Source organism: Solanum dulcamara, chromosome 12 (assembly GCF_947179165.1).
Source record: "Solanum dulcamara chromosome 12, daSolDulc1.2, whole genome shotgun sequence".
Taxonomy (NCBI): Eukaryota; Viridiplantae; Streptophyta; class Magnoliopsida; order Solanales; family Solanaceae; genus Solanum; species Solanum dulcamara.
In genome coordinates this window covers 31549167-31563887 of record NC_077248.1, presented here as the reverse complement: position 1 = coordinate 31563887, position 14721 = coordinate 31549167, and the positions used below count along the sequence as shown (strand labels likewise).

At 34.2% G+C, this 14721-nt stretch overlaps 1 long non-coding RNA gene across 2 annotated transcripts; it reads right to left on the bottom strand.

Moving 5' to 3' along the window:
• Nucleotides 1-12757: 12757 nt before the first annotated feature.
• LOC129876443 (uncharacterized) lies at nucleotides 12758-14168 on the bottom strand. 2 transcript variants are annotated; one of them, XR_008763375.1, is made up of 3 exons: nucleotides 14154-14168; nucleotides 13834-14020; nucleotides 12758-13367 (listed from the first exon to the last, which is right to left on the bottom strand). It is a non-coding gene; the product is annotated as an uncharacterized LOC129876443 (long non-coding RNA). The 2 variants fall into 2 exon arrangements; XR_008763374.1 differs by lacking the exon at nucleotides 14154-14168 and having other exon boundaries at nucleotides 13834-14097.
• Nucleotides 14169-14721: the final 553 nt, after the last annotated feature.

Here is a 14721-nt window from a genome sequence, read left to right as displayed (position 1 = left end):
GTAGTATCAAAAGATTCAAAGTTGGCCTAGTAGTTAAGGAGTACACACAAGAGGAAGGAATTGAATTTAAAGAAACTTTTTTACCTGTTGTATGCTTTACTTCAATAAGATTAATGTTGTCTATAGTTGCTAAGTTGAATCTTGAATTGCATCAAATAGATGTGAAAACTGTATTTCTCAATGGAGAACTAGAAGAAGAAATTTATATGGAACAACCTGTAGTTTTTATGAAAAAAGGAAATGAAAATAAAGTATGTCGACTTCAAAGTCAATTTATGGCCTTAGACAATCGTCTAAACGATGGTACTTATGTTTCCATAATGTGATCATATCATATGGATTAGTTATGATTCATGAAGATCATTGTGTGTACATTAAAAGATTCAAGGCTAAGTTTGTGATCTTATCATTGCATGTAGACGGCATACTAATAGATGCAAGTGACATTGATTTTGTAAAAGAAAAAAAGAGTGGTTATCATTTACTTTTGAGAAGAAAGATATGGGTGAAGCAGCATACACTCTTGGAGTTAATATTTCAAAAGATTGTTCGAACATATTGTTATCTCTTCCCCAAGAACCTTACATTAAGAAAGTTTTTGAATGCATTAATATGCAAGATTGCAAACCCATAAACACTCCAGTTTCTAAAAGTGAAGCTTTGAACCGAATGATGTGCCCTCAGACTCTACATGAGAAAGAACAAAGGAGAAAAATTCCTCATGCCATTGCAGTCAGAAGTTTTATGTATGTTATGATGTGTACAAGACCAGATATTTGTTATGTCGTTGGGTTAGTTAGCAGATATCAATCTGACCCAGGACCACAACATTACAAAGAAGTTAAAAGGATATTGATGTATCTCAAAGGTACAGTCGATTATTCCTTATTTTATCAAAGAAATGATTTGCAACTCAAAGGCTACACTGATGCTGATTGAGGAGGAGATTTAGATAAAAGAAAATCCACCTTTGGATATACATTCTTTCTTAATAATGATGCCATATCATAAAGTAGCAAGAAGTAGTCATGTTTAGCCTTGTCTATTATGGAATTTGAATTTGTAGAACTTTCATTTGTTATGAAAGAAGTTGTTTGGCTTAAGCATTTATTGGTTAAATTGGGTATATATATATAACAATATTGTTGAGCCTCTCACAATCAATTCTGATAGTCCGAATGCAATAGCCTATACAAAAGATTCAAAGTACCATAGAAAGACGAAAAATATTAACATAAAGTATAATTCTCTAAGAGACATGATAGCACATGAAGAAGTGAATGTGATATACATATCTACGCATCAAATGATAGATAATCCCTAAGTGAAACCCATAGCATGTGATGTTTATGAGAGACATGTGAGGTCATTGAGTTTATGTAATGAATTGAATCATCGTTAATTAAGATTAGAAGAAATCACAAGGAAAATATACTCAACTAGGTCCCACCATCCCGCCAGAGTGGGATGGTGACACCTTAGCAGCGGTGCCAAAGCGAGAATGTGGCTGCCATATTAGGAGAATGTCGGATAGAACTTAAGTTGTGATTTTTTTATTTTCCCCATTTCTTCCAAGGGTAAGTTAGAAACGAGATTTCCTGCAAAACCCTATAAAGGCTCCTCCTAAATTGAGAAGAAGAGGGGAAAGAATCTCAATACTAGAAGGGTTCAAACCGATGGAATTCAAGATAGTCTTTCCCGTCAGACATCTGGAACTAAGGGTGAAAGTCATGCTATCTCATCATTGTAGCTTGGCACCCCGGTAGGCTAAGCTTCTCTTTTTTGAGTAGTAAATCTATACCCATTGTGTAGTATAGAAGGAAATTTTAATGAGAATATCGTATAATGAAGTTATGGGTTATGGGTCATGAGCAGAAATTCAATTGCATTAGTGTGTAATTCAAAGTGACCTAGGTAAGAGGGTGGCATATTGATTTGAGAAGTTATTGATTGTGTTTTCATTGTATGCAGAAGGGTTAAGTTGTAATGGATATAATATTATGTACAGAGATTTAAAATGAGTAGATATTGGAGATAAACCTTAAGGTTTGGTAGTGTAGGTGATGGTTTTTTTTCCCGTATGTATTTCATGTACTTTCTAAATTGATACATGGTATTCATATATGTGTGTGAATAGGGAAATATGCTTGACCTTATGTGAAATGGTCACTTCCTGGCCTGTTTAATGATGAACCATTCTTGTAATATAATGTGGTATGTTATTGATAATAGGGATTAACTTGTATGATGGGATCGAGCGTCACGTTTTGATAAATAAATTGGATCAGGTGTCATGTTTCTATAGATACTTGGATTGAATGTCATGTTCTAATACATTCTTAGATTGAGTGTCACGTTCTAAAATATTTAAGGCTGGATTGAGTCCCTTAAGAGGGCCAAATATATGTATGTGGATGGTCCCATAAGAGGACCAGATGATATTTGTATTTTGTGTAATAGGGAGGTTAGTTGTACATGAGCTAGGGAAAAGGTCTTATAAAGGAACCTTTGAGTTACAGTATGTTAGTTATAAAGAACGATGAGCTTGTATAGTCTTACTAGGGGGTAAGATGGTGGACCGTGTCAGACCTCGATGTGACATATGTGATATATGATTTATGCTATAGTTATAGGTTTAGAGGTAGAGGTTATTTAGTTAAAGAGAATTTTATCATTGATGTTTCCACCAGTAATTGTAGTATTTGTTGTTGTCACTAGAAATTGGGGTTAGGTATGCAGTGTGGTTGTGGACTGGGTAGGTTCTTATTTTGTGAGACAATTGGATCAAGACCCATGGCAGTGGGGTGTAACCATTGAGTTGCTAAGGCTATTTGGTGGTAATTGATAGAGTAAAGGGGGCAGTAGAGTGGTGAAGACTATAAAAGTGAGAGTAAGGAGTTTACCTATTTGGTTGGGTAGACAGGCTTATAAAGTTTAAATATCATGATATCTCTTATTTTTTTATTCATATACTATACGGTGGGTATCACCTTGAATAATGATACCTACCAGTATATGCTATTTTATTGATACTACTCTTGCTATCTAACTTCGCATACTCTAGTTGCAGGGTCAGTAATGTCTCTTAGAGGAAGACGAAGGCGATTCTCTAGCAGCTTCTATTTTCCTTCCTTAGGGTGGGAGTTGTTTCATTGTTCATTTCTTATGTTATCACTCATAGAAGCTTTTATACCTGTTATAGACTAGTATCCTTGGGGTTTTTTGTATAAATTATATCAACTAGATTTAAATGGCTTTCTTTAGAACTTTGGCTTAAATACTTAAGTTTTTAATTTAAATTCTTCTATAATTTTCTTATAAGGGATTGAGGGTTCTCCTACGTAGGTTATAGAGTGGGTGCCCGCATAAGCCGGTGGGTTGGGTTATGATAATTTGGTATTAGAGCCCAAATTACGATCTCCCAGTTCAAGAACATGTGTGGAATAAACTCTTGTGGATTGGTATGTTGACGTCCATATCTAATCTTCAGGAAGCTATGAAGCATTTTAGGAAGTAGTTCCATTTCTTCTCTCTTATTCGTGTGATCTGTAGCTTGTGGTATAGTTTCAGCCTAATTGGTATCTCTGGATTCCAATTGGTATCTCAACAGAGTAACTGCATGCCGTTGACATGGCTAAAGGGACGCAAGCAAAGAAAGTTAGAATCGAGAAGGTTCAAATTGCTATCTTGCCTTAGAGGCGGTGAGAATGCATAGATGATCAACTAATGATCATTCATAAAGTGGACTTAACTGATAGTTTTGAACTTGCTTGAGTTATGTAGCTGAAATTGTGATTATGCGCATAGTAATTCCCGATGTAATGTGTGAAGTATCCTTTCCTGCATGTTGAAATTATATGATGCATACTTGCTAGAAATTATCTGAGCTAGATGACAGAAAGTAGTCTTAACTGGATTATGTGTAGTGGCCTTTTTTGTAAAACACCAGGTGATTAAAGAAGTATACTCATGTGAGGGAATGCGGCTTGTAAATGATGCATGGACTTACCATTGGTAGAGTTGGTAAGGGAAAAAGAAAAAATTGGGACCATAGAGAAACTCTAGTTTCAGGGCAGTCGAAATTTGGTTGGGAACCAGTTGAGACAAAGAACTAGTGTTGTACATTGGCATAAGGGTGGTTATAAAAGATTTCCTTAACATATTTAATAACTGGGCTTACAATGTGTTGCTAAATTGTGCCTATCTATCATAATGGGTTGAACTGTTAACTTGAATTAATGAGAACTCGATGTTACAAGTTGTTCTAGATTGTACTTTATTTATCTTGATGTCATTGGTCTAATGGGGGTAATGAAAGTATCTTTGTGGTGTGCATAGTTGTTCTGCTAAGGTAATGGGGAGCGGTAATCTCCTATATGTAGTGCTGGGTTTAACTTTGGGATAGTCCATGTTAATTTTCTCATGAAAGTCTAAGGGGGAAATGGGACAGGAAATGCATCAGGAGGAAAAAAGATTGAGGTTCTGTCTTGGCGAATCCCACCCCAGTGGGAATATCCCGCCAGAGCGATATATCGCGAGATAGAAACTCTAGGTAAAGTCCTCTATTTTCCCCTACTTTTGGCAATGAATTTTGAGACATAATTAACAAACTTTGAGGTCAACATAGTGCCTAACAAATGTAGAATAGACCATATACCGATAGTAATATGCAAGGCGAAGTAAATAGCATCCAGGTTCTTACAAAAATAGGGAAAATAGTAAGGAAAGTGGTAAATTGATTGTTACATGCCCAAACGGGGCAAACAAATCAAATAACAAAGTCTAGCAAGAAGGAGGGGGAGTGTCATCATCTGAATACAGCTTCTCGAGAGGGTACTCACCTTCTCAGGCCTCTAACACAATCTAGGACCCTACATTCAAGCCTATCCCCTGAGTAGTGCAAGCCATCACTAGAGCATGTGGGAAAGTCACATATATGCAGTTCCTCGAAGGGCGAATTCTCTTGGGTACCAGATGTAGCCACATCTTAACATCGTCAGACCAGTCAGTGCTACAGATGCTCTTTGTGCTGGGCCAATAGACCCTGATCTAACACTTTGGGCCACTAAAGTGTCCTATAGCCACTCCAGATCCATCTCTCTCAATTTGGCCTTGTAGTCACAATTGGAGGCATCAGGGACCTCTAGTACAACATTTATGAAGTGGGGACTCAGTGGGAGTATAGCATAGAACTCCCTCACCCAAACAGTGCATCCGTAGGGAGGGGATTCAATCAAAGGCCCACCAAAACTCCTCCAGCCTAGCATGAAAAGAGGGTAGCTTATCCGCCACCCCCAATATATAGAAGCTCTTCTTAAGTAGGAACTTGTTGTTTCAATAGTCGTGATGCTTATCTCGGGTAGCAGCATTAAGAAATCAAATGAAGAGGAGGTTGGCATCGTCATTGTGAGCCATAGTGTCGTATCTGCAAGTTTCATAGAATTTCATTTAGAACTCAATAGTATAAGTGTAAAAATAAAGGTTAGAGGGAGGAGAGGACCTCAAATGCGAGGCCACTGCTTGACGAAATTCTGCCAGAGCGGCAGGATCCCGCTAGAGCGAGATGAAGGCTACCAGAGCGGGGTTTATCCAGGAAATATCAGGTGCGTTAATGGCGCTACCCCACCCCGAAATCACTTATTTCTTTAAATTATTTGCAGATCAGTATTTCGGAGTGTCCTAATACCCCTATTTACAAAATAAGTTGGTTCAAAACCTCCAAATAGTTGCAATAAGCAAGATTTGGGCTAAGAAAAACCTTTAAAATCCCCCCCCCCCTATATTCTAGTCTAATTTGGGTGAAATACATTGCTAACCTTATGCCCAAGACGTCATGAAGACATTCTGGATGTAAGGAGAGGGTCCATGCTACGTTATTCTTCCAATGCAAGAAATGTATTTTGAAAATGGTTAAAAACTACCCTATGGGCCTTTGATTCTACCGATTCTTAGCATGTTATCATTAGAATATAAGTAGTAGCATTAATCTAGAGTCATAGTCAAGTTTCTTATTGTAAAGTAGACGATCGGAGAAATGGGTTTGAGAGTATTTTTGGGAAGTTGAGTGATAGAGTAAAAAGAATGTGGAGAACCTTTATTCTCCTCCCCTATAATATCTGTGAAGATCCTGCTAAAGAGATCGCATCCCGCCTATGCAGCGCTGCTCCAGTGGGAAGGGTCCCGCCAGAGCAGGATGGTGCAAATAGTAGTATCGAAAGGTTGGGTCAATTTTCCATTGTAATTCTAGTAAAGTGTAAATTTAGGGTAATCTTGGACCATAGTCCAGAGTACTCAGACTTTTCCCTATGCCCTAGACAGTATGGTTATTTCAAGCGTGCCCCGAAAAGTTTGTGCATTCTTCTAGTGTGTCATTCCGAGGAGAATGAGAGATAAATTGGTATCTATTGTAATGATATGAACCATCATTAATTACGATTAGAAGAAATATCTAGGTAAATATACTCAATTGGGTCCCACTATGGAGGGATAGTCCCGCCTTAACGATGCCGCCAAAGAGGGAATGTGGCTGCCAGAGCAGGAGAACGTGGGACAAAACTTGAGTCACAAGTTTCTTATTTTCCTCACCTCTTCCAAGGGTAAGTTAGAAACGAGGGTTCGTACAAAAACCTCTAAAAGTTGCTTCTGACATGGGAAGAATAAGGAAAGGAATCTCAACACTAAAAGGGTTCAAACCGATGGAATCCAGACCACTCTTGCCCGTCAGACATCTGGAACCAAGGGTGGAAGTCATGCTATCTCACCACTACAACTTGGCGCCCATGTAGGCTAGGCTTCTCTTGTTTGAGTAGTAAATATATACCATTGTGTAGTATAAAAGGAAATTTTAATGAGAATATCATATAATAAAGTTGTGGGTCATGGGTCACGGGAAGAAATTCAATTGCATTAGTGTGTAATTTGAAGTGACCTGGGTAAGACGGTGGCATAATGATATGAGAAGTCATTGATTATGATTTTATTGTATATGTACGGGTTAAGTTATACGGTATTATGTACAGAGATATAAAATACATAGATATTGGAGATAAACCTTAGGGTTTGGTAGTGTAGGTGATAGTTTTGTTTCCCGTATGTGTTTCATGTACTTGCTAAATTTCTTCATTGTATGCATAGATGTGTGTGAATAGGGGAATATGCTAGACCTTATGTGGAATGATCACTTGTTGTCATGTTTGATGATGAGCCATTCTTGTAATATAATATGGTCTGTTATTGATAATGGTGATTGACTTGTATGATGGGATCGGGTGTCATATTTTGACACAAAAATTGGATTAGGTGTCACATTCCGATACATATTTAGATTGGATGTCATATTCTGACACATTCTTGGATTAGGTGCCACATTTTGATATATTTATTGCTAGATTGGTTAACAGCCCCCAAAAATATTGTATATGGTGTTCTAATTCTCGACGAAAATAATATTTCTTCTTTATTTTGGGCATAAATTTTCATCGATTTATCCAAATTAGGTGATTCAATTTTTTGAATAACCCCAACATCATTACCTATAATTTTTATGAGACCATAGCATAGGATTCAGAGGCTAAATGGTCAAATAAATTAATTTTTGCAAGACCTAGTATTGTGACTAAATAGAGTAATTGTAGAAGATAAATGAAATCTTACTATAGGATGATATAAATCAGTTGATTCTTAAACGACATGAAATAAGACTTCTACAGACGACATGAAATAAGACTTCTACAGCTACAATTCATATGAGACATCAAATCATAATTAGGAAGTTATCTTGTTCAAACATAGCTCCAAAAAAGGGTATTTCGTAAAAAGAAGATTCATCTCACCAACCATAGAAGATCTAGATCCATTTGACATCACCCATTGCATCACAATCCTCTATTAAATTTTCATATTTTTCTTTATAATTATTTTAATTATTGTTAGGTCCCTCCTTCACACCCATAAATATCCACCTTATTTTATGATTTTGTTCATCAATCTTTGTCAAGCAACTTTTCTCTCTATACACTTCTTTTCTCATTCTCAAAATATAGTTTTAGTTCTTAGTAGTGTAGACATACTATTATGGTGATTCATATACTTCGGATAGTACACAAAACGCTCTGGCGAGGAGAAAAGGCTAGGATTCATGATTGTTCATTAAGTCCTTCGACTCTGAGTAACGCTTCGGATTCCAGGTATGTAAGGCTTCAATGAGAGTTTTTCTTTCACTCTCATGCCTAAAGTATTTTGATTATAAGATAAATTATGTTTATTTTTTTAAGCTTTACTATAAGGTATGTAGGTATTGATTCATGGATCCTTTCATCCATGAAGTCCAAATGAATTATTAAAATCTTCTATTTAATTCAAGTATGAAACTTTATGGATTTTTATATCATGATTCCAAATGCATAGATTATTAAGTGTTTGAAGTTTAATTATCTATCTTATATTAGCGTATGTAAGGCTTTAATGAGAATATTCCTTCCACTCTCATTTCTAAAGTATTTTGATTATATGATAAATTATATTCATTTACCAAATTCTTTTAAAGCTTTACTCTATAAGGTATGTGGGTGTTTATCCATGGGTTCTTCCACCCATGTAGTCCAAAACTCTTTCAATTAAATCTCTTAATTTTAAGTAATATTTTTTTATGGTAATTCTTATTTCTACTTAATAGCATGAATTATGGTTAAACTAATGATTACTGGTCTATTTTGATGCAAAATCATTTCATATGTATGAATTGATGGTTTGCAAGTATTTTCTCTATTTAGATCTTTAAAGGTTCTTGAAATTCATGGTAGGTTGTTTAAAACATTATTTTTAATTAATGGAGTTTAAAGTATTTATGCATATATTCATTTACATACATATTTTAAAGTTGAAGTGATTTGAACCCACCTAGTTTTATTATATTTTCAATGAAGTTTGACTTGAAAGTTTTGACTCCAAATGAATATTTATGAAAGTAATGTCTACGATCAAAAGAGAGTCTTATGAAATAAAAGAATGATGAAATGCTATGAATGATGGATTTTTTATGCAATAAGGACAATTCTTGCATATTTGAATCACTAAATATTTTAATGAGCTATTCTATCGAATATGATGCTTTGAATTCTCAAGTTATATCCTATGACTATTTTGAAGTTTTAAACTATTCTGTGGGATTGACTTAGCACCAAACGGGGAATTGAGGTGAGATTCGGTAAGGAAATCCTAGTAGCAACTCCTTGTCTCAATAACTATGTGCGAACATAGGAGCCCTTGTAGGCTTAGGATAATGGATCCATGAAAGCCTTTAAAGTTAAAGTTAAATAAATGAATGAAGTTGATGGATTTCTACCCGGCAAGTACTCTCCTTGGCCAACGTAGGGGGTCATGTTGGATTTTAAGTAATAGCTCTCATGATCTTAAATATTGGTTATGGTCATCTTTCCACAAAATAAATATTTTAAAGAATATCTATATGATTGATTATGCATGCATTGCATTATGTTTTATATGACATAAATGTTTTAATGTTTCCTCAATGTTCATGCAAGCCTACATACTTAGTACATTCAAAGTACTAATGCATACTCTTTTGCGTACATGATATCACCATGTAGGGACCGGCGCTCCTCCTCGTTCTTATCCACGTGACTAGTTGAGATTTCGTTTGAAGACTACTTTTGGTGAGTTTCCATATTTCGGGAACAATACTCCTTTATATTTCTAGCTTATGATATGTTGAGATCTTTAGACACTTACTATGAGATTTCTTTCTACTATGATTGAGGGTGAGCTAAGGACTTATATTAGCCCCGTTAAATCTAAAAGTTAGAAGTATTGTTGGACATATGTAAGTTGAAGATTTACTTTTATGATTTCCACTTTTTAATTTATTATCATTACCTATAAAAGGCTAAAAGAATGCTAAGAGACTTGTTTGAGATACTTTCGGATTTCTCATTCACCATGTCATATCTAGACCTTATTCTTGGGTCGTGATAATTAGGTACACAGAGAGGGACAAATATGTGTGTGTGGTTGGTCCAATGAGAGGACCAGATGATATTTGTATTTTGTGTAATAGGAAGGTTAGTTGTACCTGAGCCAGGAAAAAAGGCTTATAAAGGAACCTTAGAGTTACCGGATGTTAGTTATAAAGAACTATGAGCTTGTATATTCTTACTAGGGGATGAGATAGTGGACCGTGTCAGACCTCAATGTGACATATGTGATATATGATTTATGATTTATCCTATATTTATAGGTTTAGAGGTGGAGGTTGTTTGGTTATAGAGAATTTTCTCATTGAAGTTTCCACCGGTAATTGTAGTAGTAGTTGTTGTCACTAGAAATCGGGGTTAGTTATGAAGTGTTGTTATGGAATGGCTAGGTTCCTATGTTCTGAGACAACTGGATCAGGATCCGTGGTAGTGGGGTGGAACCATTGATTGGCTAAGGCTGTTAGGTGGTAATTGATAAATTGAAGTGAGGAGTAGAGTGGTGAAGACTATAAGAGTGAGAGTAAGGAGTTTACCTATTTGGTTGGGTGGACAGGCTTATGAAGTTTAATTATCATGATTTCTCTTATTTTTCTATTCATATACTATGCGGTGGGTATATGCTTGAACGATGATGCATATCAGTACGTGTTGTTGTACTGATACTACTCTTTCTATGCCACTTAGTATAGTCTAGTTGTCGGGTCAGTTATGTCTCTTAGGTGAAGACAAAGGCAATTCTCCAGCAACTTCTATTTTCTTTCCTTATGGTGGGAGTTGTGTCATTGTTCATTTATTATGTTATCACTCTTAGAAGCTCTTGTACCTTTTTTAGACTAGCATCCTCGGGAATTTTTGTATAAATTGTATCAATTAGATTTAATATAGCTTTCTTTAGAACTTTGGCTTAAATACTCAAGTTTTTGATTGAAATTCTTTTCTTATAAGGGATTAAGGGTTCTCCTACTTAGGGCATAGAATGGGTGACCGCTCGGCTCGGTGGGTTGGATCGTGACAGTTTACATAGATGCTAATGTATTTATATTTGTGTTTTCCAAACATGTTCATGTAAATTCTTATTATTGAAGTTAATATTGATTTATGCCTAATTTTTATTCTTATTTGTTCATATACATATATTATTTTTTTGTGTAGTGTACATAAAATTCTGACGATAAAAAAATATGTCAAATAGACAAAAAGGTTGGCCTATTCGCATAGGCAATTGCCTCTATTATCTAAGTGACAAATAGATGTGAGACAATTATAAATTAGTTATTGTCAGAAGTGGTGATAATAGAGAGTTGAAAATTTATAATTAGAATATTATTTGTTAGTTTGTGTTTAATCATGTGTGATTAAATGTAATTATGTTTCTAATGTCAGATGTGAGTTCTAAAGAATATAATGATGAGTAGATTTGTTAACTCAAAGTTAGACATGAGTTGTCTGAACAATCATCTGCACAGTATTTATAAATGAAAGACATACGCTTCATGGGAAAGGAGTTTGTAATGTGATACATGTTTCATACCATGTATGCATATAGTGACCCAATAGGGAGATACAAGTTTAGTCTTTTCTTGCTATCGTGTGAAGCCCTAGAAATTTGGTCTGGCAAGTTATTACTAGAAAAGTATATCACGTTGAGATTAAGAGATTCATGAGATAAGGAAGATCATTGGCTATTATCACATCAATTGTGTTCATTGATGTCCTTTATGTTTGTCTATAAGACAAGTACATAATGATAAACATAAAATTAAGAGAAAGAGATAATGAGAAATATGAATGTGATAAATGATCTAGGGTACTGCATACTATAATCTACTCTAATTTCAATTGATTGAGATGCTATATATTCCTAATAGAAGTATAGCAACGAAGCTCTCAAAGTACACACTGATCACACAGTTTAATCATAATGTATGAAAGTTATAAAATATGAATGAGAGTTGACCCACTATGTGTGAGTGTGAGATGAAGGAGATTAGAGGGTCACCCATGTAGATCAACCCAAATCCATGAGAAATTAAATATATATATATATATATATTAAAGGGAAAAGACGCAACTATTTGTATTCTTATGCTTCTTTAGAACTATAAAAGAGTTTTTGTTGAAAAGAAACAACATATCTTTTGATTCTCTCGGCAAACTCAAAGAACATACATATCTTCTGCTTCTTCTCCTTTCTTCCTTCTCCAATTCCTGAAAAGTTCCGTTGAAGTTTCTTTAAAGTTTTCTTCTCCGAAGAATGTGAAACGAATCTGTAACAAGGTACGATTTTAGACTGTGATTTTATATGGTGTAGTTCGTCTTTGTATGTGATTAAGCTTTTTGACTAGTGAAACAATATTCAAGGATTCTGCAAACTAACCATTTGCATTAGATTATTCAAGGTGCAAATCACAAATTACTAGAACTTTTTACTTATAACTATTAACTTATTTACCTACAATTTAAGAACTTTATTTCCGTGCGTTTTCACATACATAGAAGTTTTTTGCTTGTTACTATAATAAGAACTTTATTTTCCATGCGAGTTAACATATATAGTCGAAATTTTTTACATACAAATTACAACTATATCTCATGTACCTACAAATTCAAGAACTTTATTTTCTGTGCTTCTCGACATACATAGTCAATTATTATTTTTTACTTAGAGCTACAACTCAGGTACCTCAAAATTCAAGAACTTTATTTTCCATGTGTGTTGACATACATAGTCAAAAATATTTAAAGACAAAAAATTAGAATATATATCTAAAGCTTCAAAACATGTTGTGGAACTAATTACTCTAAACTTCAGTTACATTGTACATATATGCAACATTCAAAGCAACACGTAGAGTTCTACATTACAATATATATATAACCAAAGGAAAATAGAAACCTCAAGGACAATACAAGCACGGTAGAAATATCACTTCACTTGTCACTTTTCAGCTCTATTTCTGAAAAATAATCAATGTCATAAATTTCAAAATTGGTTATTTTCAAAAGAGGAGCTAAATAGTGCCGTGAATTTCACCTGCAAGCACCTACTACAAAATAAAGTATCATACTACGTAGTTTTCATATGTTGGTAGGAAACTAATGGACCAGTTTGCTGCTACTAAAGTTTCCCTAATAACAAAAGCATTTTGTACTTTGACCACCTTTAGACCAAGTACAAATAATTTATTATGATATTTAACAAACAGGATTCCTGGTCAATTTGCTTTGACCATGGAATTATCTTCTTGGAGCTTTATGTTACTTTTCTCCTCTGTCATCAGAGTCTCTTTCTTGTCTTTGAAATTATTGTTTTGTGGTGGTTTAGTTTTTATGGCTGGCCTTGGTGGTGGCCTCCTTGTTGTAGTCATGCATCTCCTGCAAATTAAACACAAAAAAGCCAACGAATTCAAGAAGCAATATAATCAATTAGAAATATATCACATGAATGTAAATGATTACCCCTGAAATAATTAGCTGAGGTAAACTCAAGATATCCCTAACACTAAAATTGTTCTATAAAAGATTTGGAAAAAAAAAATCAAATTTCCCTAACTATTTTTGACTTAAGGTTTAGAATTGTCCTTCGTTATACTAATTTAGGCTATCCACCATCCGTTCGGGTTAAGGGAAAATATGAAACGATTTTCGAACACAAGACTATGAATGTCCCCAAAAATATAAAGAAAGTGATTATGCGATCGAATAAGATATTTCATATATTAGACGGATATTTTTCATGAGTTTTTCCTTAAATAATAAATTAAAGTTGATATAATCTTTCAGGTATGCATGGATTTTTTTAAGAAAATAGCTAAGATGGAATATATAGTTGTCCACTCACATGGATATTATTGTCTTGAGTAGACATGGCTTGATCTTGAAGCTGGGAAATTTTACCATGGTTTTGGGCAGTAAGCTACATGAAAGAGCCATTATCAAAGAGTTTTTGAAATTTTCTTGAAAAATAGATGAGAGGAAGAAGTATCTAGCTAGCTAGTCTTGTTATGCTGTTCTGCATAGGGCAAGACCTGATATATAAAGAGAAATATTTCACATTGTTATCAAAATTATTAGGGAAAAAGAGAAAGGCAACTGTATAGGGCAATCATTGACCCCCCAAAAAATAAATGAAAAAAAGAAGAATTATAAAGAAAGACTTACTTTTATTAGTTAACAAAAAGAGATTGGTCATTCATTTGTTGGCTTTCAGTTTTGCGCAGCCCTGTATAAAGTTCTTATTACCATAATATTACAATAACAGGTAACTTTTCACTGCGACTAGATATAGTGCCCTGAAAAATAAAATTATACAAATAGCTGATACCGATTTTAAATCAAATTGATGGTCGAATATATATTTATCTATCTATTTTATTTATATTTATCTATATCTATATCTATATCTATACTATATTAAAAACATTAAAACTTTTAAAATGTTGATTGAATTTTTTTTCTTTCGTTAAAAGTATCTTCTTTAAACAAAATCGTCTTTTCACACTTTTTTCAGTTATTATTTAATTATATTTATAATATTTTAAAGTGAGGAATCATAAAATATATGATAACAAGGAATATATGATAAATTTTAAAAATTAAAGAGTCCTAAAATATATGATAATGTTATAAAATATTCTATATCTGAACAAATTTTAACGGAGAGAGTAAGAAAACTAAAAGAGAACAGAAGAGAGAATTATGGATGTATTTTTTCGTTTCTGTGTATGTT